Here is an 11147-nt window from a genome sequence, read left to right as displayed (position 1 = left end):
CATTGCTTTTTGACAAATTTACGGGCCTTTGACATTTTGCTATAGCTTTTACACTCAACGCTTGTGAATATTGAACATATTGTGCGTATATGAGTCTCACTACATAACTTACAGCAAAAAGTTGAGCTTCTTTCCGGTCCATTGTTTTTTTTACGAAGTTAAGAGCCTTGAACTTACAAATTTTCTTTTAAATAACACTTTTCCGGATTATTGTTTTTGAAACGCTTTCAGATAATGACTTTATTTTTGATATGAGTCTACCTACATGACTTACATATCAAGAATGAGTTTTGTCCCGGTCCATTATCTTTTACGAAGTTACGGGAATTGGATCTTTATTCTCTAAAATAGCTGCTGTGCTGCTTCAAAGTGCAGTAGAAGGCATGGTATTTTAATAAAAAACAGCCCTTGTTCAATTCACGCTAACGTATATATATATATATATATATATATATATATATATATATATATATATATATATATATATATATATATATATATGTATGTACTTCATTTTTTAAATTGAAAAAACAACAACTATTTTTTGTTGGAACATTTTCTCGACATTTGAAAAATGTCCTATTGCGTTATGAAAGTGGGAGCAGTAGAACAAAGGGCTGACACAGGGTTCAAAACTTACTCACTCTAAGCATTTATTGCATCATAAACGTTTGAGTTTATCATCTGTCGGTAAAAAACTCGACCAAAAATTAGTCAATTTGCATATATTTTGCTACATCAAATGGTCTTTTGCTACACGAACGTTTACGTGTGTGCGTTTTAAAAAGCCAAATATAGCTTAACTTCCCAAACGTCCCAAATTTTCTGTCACGGCATTACGCATGTAAAATAACGTGTGTATTTTGTAGATGAGAACAATCGGGCTGTATTTGTAAGCGTGTTACACGATTATCGAAGCTGGAGCGAATACTTGTGCGTCTAAAAATGCTAAAAATAGCTAAACTTGTCCCAACTTTTCTGCTTGGAAATATGCATGTAAAATTTCTTTTGTAATCTGTAGATAAGAACAAAGGCTGTATTTGTAAGCGTGTAACACGATTAACACATGGCTGGAGTGAATATGTATGTTCAATATTTCAAAACCCTGTTGTTTTTAGATAGCAAATAGCATTACATTATGACAATAAAAACGATGAATATTTATACGTCACTAATATCAATAATTTATAAATGCATGTTTAACTGCATTTTTAACATGTATATTATAAAGAGCTGCTTAAAATTAAGTCTTAAAATAATGTTTACAGTTAGGTATCGGGGCATTCGTTTCCACGGACAATCGTTCCTACGATAATTATGACACAGGCGGGCATTCGTCTCTACGTTGTTTTTACTAACCGGGAATTCGTTCCAACGTTATTTTGACAACTCAGACGCAAACGATTTCTAAATAACCTTCACTGCCCTTTACACCTGTAATTAGTCGACAATTGTTTTTCACCTTAGTTGTATAAAGTTAGCCGATTCAAACTAGGAAACCAACGCCGTTTTAAATTATTAGTTGACTTATTAACTTATTTACGGAAAGTTTTTATTTCTTTAAATTTAGTGCAGCAAACCAATAGCTATAGATAATGAAGGCCCGCTGCTAAACGTTCACGTCCAATCTTAAACTTCCGACGAACTAATGAGGTCATTTTTACGTCAAAAACATACTCCTAAGTCGACAATACCTTGACTATGCAGTAAAAGTCGCGCCGATTCCTGTCATTGTTCCCAAATTGCAGATCTTAGTGTAAATTGATGTTACGTGGTCGCTTAAATCATAAAGATATAGAATATGTCAACGACCGAGTTTCAAGCTAAAAATAGTATCTAACTTCTGACTTAGTAGGCGTAGGAGTTTAAATGAATTGCATAATTATGTCAACGTCAAACCAATAGGCGATAAAGCAAGTTAACCATTTTCTGACGATATATAAATTGATAGATAGTTATTATGAATAAGTATAGCTATTATAATAGTCCACATTTACTCTCCCTGTTTAATAAGCAATATGCGATTCAGTGGATTAACGGTTACTTCCTTGTGAAAAATCCGCCTTCAGTAGTTCAGTAAGTCAAGATTAGATTATCTTATTGCAATATTAAGGTACGACTGAATTCGTTAATATAAAATATTTATATGTATGAGGAAAGAACTCTAGATACAAATATTGAAACGGAAATTAGACTATACTCAAAATAGGCAATGACTGTTTAGTCAATTACGTCGCAATATCAAATTACACCATGCGTAATAAATCAAACGAACTTTGCTTGATCGATATATTCAAATGATATATTATGTTTTCACGCTCATTCGCAATCTCATGAATTATTCTTTAAATATAAATTAAAGTTAATAATCTTCTATGTACATGTTATACGTTCAATAATATATAATTAATAATTCAAGCAATACGTTTTCGATGTATACAAAAGTAATCTAGTTATTGACTTTTTTGTTAAAGTATAATATAAAGCACATCTTTAGAACACATCCAAACATAGAAATATTACCTAATCGCCTTTCGTCGTGCTGTTTTTGTTCTATAAACCGATGAAAGCAAATGACTTTTGTAAGTGAAATGGACTTTACAATGGTTTTCCAGTCGAACAAATGTCATAGAATTCAGCTTGTCCTGGCCCAAAAGACATTTGTCCTGTCTTTTATTCTAGCACAATATACAATAAAACATTTAAAACAAATTTACAACATTTAATAATTTAACAAAATATCACAATTATCCACGTTTTGTAGGATCGCCAATATAATTTCGAAATAGCTTTAAGAGTTATTTTTTTAATTTAACGTTATAGAAATATTCCATACATCTCTACGATAAATATAACTTCAAAAACTTATTTATATGTTCACTTCTAATACAGATTTCAAACTTCTTCAGGTTCTCCATAATCTTAAGCGTCGATTCAATATTAAAACAAGCTAAATAATATATAAATATTTACAACATTAACCAAGCACTTAAATCAATATTTCAAGAATATTATAAGCATTATTATGACTTTTTTTTATCCTATCCATAGTAAACCATTGCACAATGCCATCAATTTTATTTCAAAAGTTAATTAGATGAATGCTTCAATCGATATGTTCGGTAGTTCAATGCGCAGTATACCCTATCTTTAAATTGAAGGGATTGAAAAGAAACGCTGTAAAATATCAACGACCTAAATACAGATCTGTTTTAGCACAAAACAAAATCATTCGGTCGTGTAGATAATCTTACTTGCGAGTGTGTCAATCAATAATGTATTTAGTATGCGCAATGTTCACCGAACAATGATCGTTAAAAAGCTAACAGTTCATTACATTAAACGCTAATGGTCTGTTAAGATATAGATCATTTTTGACATTTTTCAGATTTGTGCGACGGTTAAATATAATAATCATTAATCTTGTTCTGAAAGCCGGTCAAATCGTTCTGTGGTGAACACCTACCCATTGCGGTCAACTTGTACCTGTTTTTTAGTCAACTTGTACCTACCCGAAGTAAACCCATACCGGGTAACCCGATACACACAAATAGGTGCAGGATGGCCAGTTTATAAGTCAAACTCATAGAGACAATGTTTATTTTCCTTTTAACGTTTCAACTTGAATTATCTAAGCATAAGATTGTTAGAATTAACATCTTTTTCTTGTCTGCTTCAGATATGTATAAAGCAGAGAAAGGGTTAATGAAAATAGACACTTGTGGTTGGTGTCTTTCAAGGGTTTTACAATTGTGACAAAATAAGACAAATATTACGAGCTGCATAGTTCGAATGAGGTACGAATTGACCACGGTAAGAGTTGACAAAAATGGGTACGAGTTGACCAAGGTACGAGTTGCCTTTGGGACGAATTGCCTGTAAAGCCTTGTTCTTTATATTTGTAATTGAAGATGTATACGGTGCTGGACTAAAGCACAAGACTACCTTAACAATAACTTGGCGCTCTACTAACTGAGTTAAAAGAATTATGATTCTTACCCACAAAAACTATATTTCATTTTTGACGTGTTTATGTTTTATCAGAGACATTTGCAACCGGCATTTGCATATCGGCAAACCGTGAAAAAAACACTCGATACTCTTTAGCTTGTTTAATTGCATTCAAATTCATAATTCATGTATGTTAAATACTAACCTCGTGGCTAATGTCATCAAAATCGATCCGTCTTTCGCCCTTTAAAGGTTTTGTGATAATGTTGAACAACCGTCATCATGATGACTGCATGAATGCTGAATAAGACGCGAGTTTTGATTGGTTCATTCAAGGTGTCGGAACCAATCAAATTTTATCGCGTAACCACAAAGCAACCATAATTTTGTGCAGTAATTCAATGCTTATGAAAAATCGCGCGGAGTAGATCTAATGAATCTTCCGCGCGATTGTTCATTAGCACCCGCCGTTTACATAGCAACCCGATGTTTGTACTGTAGTTCAATGTTAAATTGTTCCGACGGAAGATATGAAAGTTCCGCGCGATTTTTAGACCCCGCTTTGTGTACGTTGTCTTATTGACGATTGTTCCGACGAAAGATACGAATGTTCCGCGCTATTTTTGCACAGTTCTCGAAGATGTGAATTCAATGAACGTTCCGCGCTATTTTTGAACCCGCTTTTTCTACGATGATTTAAACAGTTCCGGGATAATATGGATTTCCGAGATTCCTTCGTGTATGAAATTTCCGCGAAAAATGAAAATCCCGATAGTTACTATATAATTATATGTATTTTAGCGGGGGTCCCCGAAGGCTTTCCATAGAAACTGATTGCGCAGTGACCACTGCCATGTCTGATTCTTATCCATTCCCCCTACTGATTCATTTTCACAGCACATTGCTGTACTTTAAAGTAACCACTCAGGTTGTAGTTCCATTCTTGCAGATTATCAAGTGGATGAACGGTCCCGCCCCCCCCCATTTATCGAGTTCTAGCAATGGTCCTTTTTTGCCCCGTTGAGGCAAATTAGTTTTCGACCCAGCAAATTTGTATCCCAATTTCGCCCACCGGGATTGTTATTTAACAGCTCATCGAGTGTTTTGTTTTATGCCATCAATGTATGTAACCTTCAAAGTATGTTACATTTTCATGTTGCTAACCTCGCTATTACCATGTAAATAGCAATTTCCTATTAATTTCAAAATTATTTAAGAGAAATGGTGTTTAAATTTCAAAATAATTAATATATTCTTTTAAATGTTTTTTTAATTAAGGTACACAATTGTTTTTATTCTCTTTCGAACATTCTGTAGGTTACAATTTTTTTATTCAAATTAAAAAAAGAACCCTACCTATTTGCACTTGGCTTTTAATTTACTAACATATTAATAACAGAATGTCAAATGTTAGCCATAATTATGGTAACCAATATTGATTAAAATGCATTGTGTTTGCATCAGGTTAGTTTGTTTACAGCTTCATGTTAAACATTTTCATTTAGGTGCCTTTGTTATTTGTTTCATAAATTACATGGGAGACAAACTATATCTAACAATGAATTGAATGATAAATTGTTACGCCCCTTTGACTTCAATGTTATTCATAACAGTACAGTTAACTTGTGTGTATCATTAATGTATTAATTCCAGGTTCGATTATTTTTCATTAATGTATATGTATTTGTTTTCTTACTAAATGCTTACTTTCTATTAAACTGTTTTTGTATAAATCACTAAATAAATCTGGAAATTAGTGTTTACATATTCAACTAGTTTTGAGACATTTTGCAGAAAGGAGGGAAAGTTTAGGATATGCCATTGTTACTTTATGATTTATATGTATCTATATTTGAAATACATTTTCAATATTCCTGGCCTTATGAAAATCCGTTTGAACGTGTTGTGAGGTTCAGTTTATTGGCCTGTATTCTCCCATTTATCTAGTGTGGTATAATGCATAAATAGTCTAGTCAGAAGGCGAGATATGCAATCAGCACGAATTTGATGTGTCAGCACTTTGTTGATTAGTTGTGTTCTGTTAATAAAGATTTAAGTTTATTATAACACGCATTTAAACAAGTGTGTTAGAAATTTAAGTAAACAACGAAATAAGACTTTATCATGTTGACATTTTTTGTACTTTTCTGTTTTTTTAAATAAATACTCACACATGATTCTGAAATTTACAATATTGCCAAAATATATGAAACAAGTATTATATACAAATGGGGTAATTGAAAAATAACATCAATAATTATAGTTTTATTATAAATATACTTCAATGTATTATTTTACTAAATTAAGTTACTTTTATTATATTAATTTGTTTTAATTAAAATAATTAATCAATGCTTTTAACATATTTTGAACCAGCTTGAGTAGTCTTTACATGTACAATTTTTAAGGGGTTTTCACTGGATCGTTATCAAAATTATAATTTATGTTTATCTTCGATTTAATTTCCCCATGTCAAAGTACGCGCGTAAGACGGCAATTGTCTAAATGTATGCATATAATTAAAATATAGCAAAGACGTAGACTTTATTATTTGTGCTCAGCAGTACATTTCAGGCCGCTGCTTGTTTTATTTACAAATTGCCCGTATAACATAGAACGTTAAATTAAAATATATGTTAAAAGAACTGCTGGAACTGTAAATTAAATAATCATTTTATGTTGGTTTTAAGTTATCTATGAAACGGAAATATTTTCTGCCCATCGAGGAACAAATTCAATTTTGTACATTGAATTTATAAACTGTATTAAACAATACATCCTTTTATTTCGTTACGATCAAATGCACCATGCATGCCAAATGTTAGCAGTGTTTACTGAAATATAAGTTTTCTTTAGTTGTACACCTGTTTTGCTATATGTGCAAGTTCAAACTTTTGCTTTATTGATCTAAACGGGATTGCTATTTTGACATACCTAATATGCAAGTAAAACAAAAGAAAGCATACATTTAAAATAAATATTGACATATATAAAGATTTCACTTGATCACGATACGGGTTTATTGATAAGGTCGAAGTACGGTTGTGTAAATGTAATAAGTGTGTAGGAAGAAACAGTACAACTGTAGACTGCATTAAGACAAAACGACAGCTTATCTGTTTTCATGGCTGTGTTTAGTGATTATTTTATTAGTTGCAGAGTACATATTTTCGTTAATCGATACCAAATTTTTTAAATCAACCGGCATCTGAACATTTTACTTGTTCATTTTGCTGTCCTAATCCGATATCATACAAGTGATTGCCTGTGTTGTTCAACAAAAACTTACTTTACTTCCGTCGAACGTGTATCGAAACGTATAACTGCTATTTATAAACTATATAAGCATATTTACCAGTATGAATGTGTGCATCCGTATATTCGGCACATTTCTTCCAGACTCTATCTTTTTTACAAACAATATATTCGTTTCTTGATTCAAAAGCTTTACTTACATTAAGAACATGATCGCGTATGACCCTTGCTTATAGATCTATCACCACAAGATATGTGTTAAAAATAGTGGCTTGAGTTCCAATACTTATAGTTTCAACTGTCCCCAGATTGATCAGTAGTAATTCCAATAACTAGTCTTCAAACTTGAGTGTCATGAAAACCTTAAAAACCTGCTGATAAAATCTCGAATACGCATTACACACACCTCTGTGTCACTTTTGTCAACTAAATGTGTCTGCATGAGTTCAATTGTTCAACGAAATCTAATTAGCTGCCAATCGTCCTGATCAGGTACTGCTCATTGATGTTTAATCCAGGACCTTTATATGGAGTAATGCCTTATTGTTCGTATTAAGTTGTGTTTAGGTAATAGTTTGCTGTACCTTTTTTCAGTAGCCTGGGTTGCGTTTTTAATCGTTGTTGGCATGAATTATGAACCAGAAAATACACTTAATGATGCGCCAATGTTTCTAAGTGAAAGAAAATCATCTATAGTAAACGGTTGTGTTGTTTAGCTTATTATACGGTGACACAAAGATTATTCAAGGGCTAAATTTAGTCCTGATCAAATATTAGTTGTAAATGCGAATAACAATGTCTACATGTACAACGTATTAAATACATAAATTAAGCAAATGTTCAAAGCAGATGAGCGAATTGTTAATTTATGAATTTCCATAAAATACTTAAACATATATTTACATGCAAACTTCACCAACCGAATTGTTATGGCGTGTGTATAACATATCCACGACATATTGCGATCGTTTACGAGGTCACTCGTAATTCTACGTCTATTTAGAATCAATGCGCTCTGTGAAGTTTGCGATACGACTTTGGTTTTGGGATTTTAACGATCTTTCACTTTATAGTCAATTGTATTTATGACGAAGGACACGACTTGAACCCAATGCCATAAAAACAGCCCAAAATATATTGCTTACGCTTTCACAATACGGAATTCGTAATAAGATTTACCATGCTTTGCTTTGTTATTGAAAATAAAATCAGCATTTCTGTTGTACTCTTTATAAAACCTGCTGAAATAATTACGCCTTATATTGAACAACAACTGGAATTAGCTTGTAAACATTTATTTCTTTCGATAGCGAGTTCAGTTTGAGCACATTTATTAAATACTAAAAAAAAGTTTCTTTCATGACGCAATCGATGACAAAGCTCTTCACAATCATAAAACTTCGAATGATCAAAATAAGGCATTTTAGATAGTTCCTTTATCAAGAGGTACAAAATATAATACAATTATGAAGTAAAGGAGGCATCTTTTTATGTATGTGCGGTGTTTTAACTTGTCAAGTTTTAAATGATTTTCCAAACACCGATTGATAAGTGATGTCAGTTGCGTATTATGCTAGCAAGGTTATCAAAATGGCGTTTTTGTCGCTGATCTGAGCAATTATTAACAAGATTAACGTTGTTGGCGATCCAATGGCCTATGTCTGTCTAAATTTGAAGCCTTGTCTTTTAGTATGCACGTTAACGACGTCGGATCAATCAGCTATTAGTGTAACAACTTTAGAATTGGTTTGTAAAGATCCAGTATAAGTTGAGTTGACGTGTTAAATTTGAGGCAACTTTGTCAATATTATTATCGCATCAATCATTTTAATCAAAGTTGTGCATCAAATGTTGTAATGCATTGTTGTCCCTATCTTTGTATCTCTATTTGTTCTGTTCAAAATTAGATCCAGCTTTTCTGTTCAGGTTGAAAAGCAGTTCACTGGACAATAGAACCGGCATAGTCGGTGAAGAAAACGTTCAGTCACGACACTGTTTAACACTGTTAATGAAGATGCCAGCATAAAGCTGTCAACACATCCACAGAAGTTTCAGTGAAATTGGTAGGTTCATTAATAATATTGAATAGATTATAACTGTAATGTATAAGATTCCAATTTGATATTAAACTATGATTTATTCATGTCGAGATTAAAGTCATATGTTATAATTATGTTTTCAATACATAAGCCCACGGCTAGTAATATAGACTCGTTTACGAATTCTTGTGAATAAGGACAAGAGTTGTGTAATCTATAGAATGTGCAAAATAAACCTAGTCTTCCCTTGAAACGGAAGTCAACAAATAATCATTCAATATAGTATATTGGTAGGTCCGGACGCTCATCGACAAAAGGATAAGTTTTATATACATGCCTATATTGGCATTGTGTGTTATATCCCTTATAAACGGCGCATGGTATGAAGGAAAAAGGTAATCGGCAATATCAACTGTTGAACATAGGCAAGTTTCAGTAAAGGCTAGACTATCGAAGTCTTAAAGGTAAGACTAATGTACTATTTTTAGATTATTTGTAAATGCATCAGTTATTAAAGATGAGGAAGATGTACCAAATGATGATGAAGATATACCAAAAGAGCTATCCGGTAAAGATTTTAAAGGATATCGCCTTCTCTAAGAAGTAGGTTTGCAAGCCAAGACACTGAGTCGAATATGTTTATGTGTTTAAGGTCTTTAGTGTTAATAATAAGGAAATAGAACAAACCAAACCTCATCATACATAAACCTATGTCGGTAAACATGTTTCGCAAAAAATTGCACTACACGCTTGTGTCAAATGTTGTTATTTTGTTTAACGGGCTATCATAGGTTCAAACATTATTTTCATGTATATAATTTGAGTATTAAACTGATTGGTTAGACAAAGTAAAGATGAAATATTCGTATACAATTGAAATAATAGGTGAAGAAAGACACCGAGACTCAAATCTTAACGTTGAAGTCCATCTCAATTATGCAAACAATAATGAATTGGCATGCTGCAATATATAGATAAGTTGTAGTTGATTTATTAATATTGTATCTATAATTATTATTCAAAACACTTATACGGAATAATTTGCATTTCAAAATTGTGTTATCAAATGAATATTATCTACGCATCAAAACACGTTTAATCAGATTCGCAAAGATAAATATAGCTTTTTTAACTCGTAATATTCTCGCTCCTGCGGTCCGCCCTTTATAAGTGTCGTAACGATTGCTATAATAATTGAAACACCTCAATACTTACGTCGTATAAAACTGCAATATATAACGTAGGCTTATTAGCATAATATAATATCAAACATAAGTTGCAGTCCTCTTTAATTCATTACCGTTACCATAAAAAGAACACAGACATTCGTGCTTTATAAAATAGTGTTGGTTTACAAAATCCTCGTCTTATTAATTATTTAAGTCGATTTATTATGCTTTATCATCCGCTTTATTTCATTTCATTACGCATGTTAAATCAATATAGTGGAATAGGATTGTTATAAAGATGTTTTAGTGACGGCTTATTATTGTCTGTAATTTTTTTTTAAATCTGAATGTCAAAGGAAGGACAAGAAGCTCATTTTATGGATGTTCGAATGAAAACGAATTTGTACAAAATGACTTTTCTTACGAATGTATAAAACATGAAAGAATCATCTTATGATCAGCAATATTATTTTGATATTTTCATTTTTTTAAAAACACGCATTCCTCTTCACCCGATTAACACAACGTTTAATTTGTTTTTACTTTGCACAGTTAGATATCACGAACCAATAAATACCGTATGGGTAAAGCAATTGATTTTGGACAATGATCTATGAATATAAAAAATATGTCCACAACACCCTGCTGTATGATTGCGAAACCTGAACAACCTGTGACGTAATAACCCCGTAGAGATAAATAAATTAATTAGTTATGTTTATTAAGTATAACA

This window comes from Dreissena polymorpha, unplaced genomic scaffold (assembly GCF_020536995.1).
Source record: "Dreissena polymorpha isolate Duluth1 unplaced genomic scaffold, UMN_Dpol_1.0 chrUn078, whole genome shotgun sequence".
NCBI classification, from domain to species: domain Eukaryota; kingdom Metazoa; phylum Mollusca; class Bivalvia; order Myida; family Dreissenidae; genus Dreissena; species Dreissena polymorpha.
The sequence above is the reverse complement of the archived record's forward strand: the minus strand, read 5'-3'. Positions refer to the sequence as shown.